A 1,231-nucleotide genomic window follows, 5' to 3' on the forward strand; every position below is an offset into this window, starting at 1 on the left:
CAACAAATATAATCATTAAGTGCTATCTAATTAAAAAATAATTGTTTACACAATGAGTATACAAAGTATTAAGAAAATGAAAAGCAGAAAAGTGGAATACTTGTCAGTAATTCTGAAACCGCCTTCAGCAGCTACTTAACGCCCGTAATGAACTCAGAGAACGTTCAACGATGCTACTAATTGCCACGTAAATTAAACAAACAAACGCACCCTTACTGATGATAAGGCAGCGTTATAGCGATAGTTATTTGCATAATGCAGCGTTGGAAACCGATTTTTAGTGCGTTAGAACTTTTGGCTGAAGATGAAGTCTAACCTAAGCCATAATATGAGCATAAGAAATGCACTGCTAAATTCTATCAATAAAGAAAGGACTATTTGAAAATTTAAAAATGACCTTGACGTTTACAATTCAGTCAAAATATAAACTATCTGACAAAAAACGCCATAACAAAACAAAATTCACTTAGACAAAACACACCTACGTATGTCTGAAAATTTTCTTAAGTCGGAAAACCAACTAGCTCAAATGAAGCTAAATTTAAGTGAACAATTTTCGGGCAAAAGCTTGCTTATGGTCAATTGAAAGTACATGATAGCTACTGCAAAGGTGATTTTCGAAAGACCATATTTTAATAATAGATAAACAATGCGTACAAGGTGCATTTAATGAAACTTAATTGTACGGAAATTTGGCGATTATTATGCCACGTATTATCTGATTTTGAGAATTCTTCATACAATATGTTGAGAAATTATGCTCAATATCGATTCTCAATTATATTGTTAACTAATTAAGACTTAAAAATGAAAAAGCTGCCACTTACTGCTAAATTCGTCATCTTCTCATCGTTAATGTTAATTGTCTTTGGATGTTCATTGAAAAATTATTTTTCAGAAATTATTCCAAAAAATAATAATGAATAAAAAGCAAAAATAGTGTTTGGATTCAATGTTTGTCTTCAATCGATTTTCCAATCAAAACGCTGAGCTACCATCCACGGACGGCCTCAAACTGAAATGATTTCTATTAGGTCAACAAAGCCAACGAACTCGCATGCAAATTTTTATTTTATTCATTTCTGCTGATAAATATGGCTACTGTACATTTTTCATTGCTCTTTATTTACTTAATGCTCTCTGTTTGTGGAGAAAATTTATTTGGAGCTTTGCCAAACATATAAACACTTCTCATTACACAATGGACCTGTTCATTTGTGTGTTTGGATGG

Source organism: Trichinella spiralis, assembly GCF_000181795.1.
Source record: "Trichinella spiralis strain ISS 195 chromosome Unknown Scfld9, whole genome shotgun sequence".
In the NCBI taxonomy this organism is placed as follows: domain Eukaryota; kingdom Metazoa; phylum Nematoda; class Enoplea; order Trichinellida; family Trichinellidae; genus Trichinella; species Trichinella spiralis.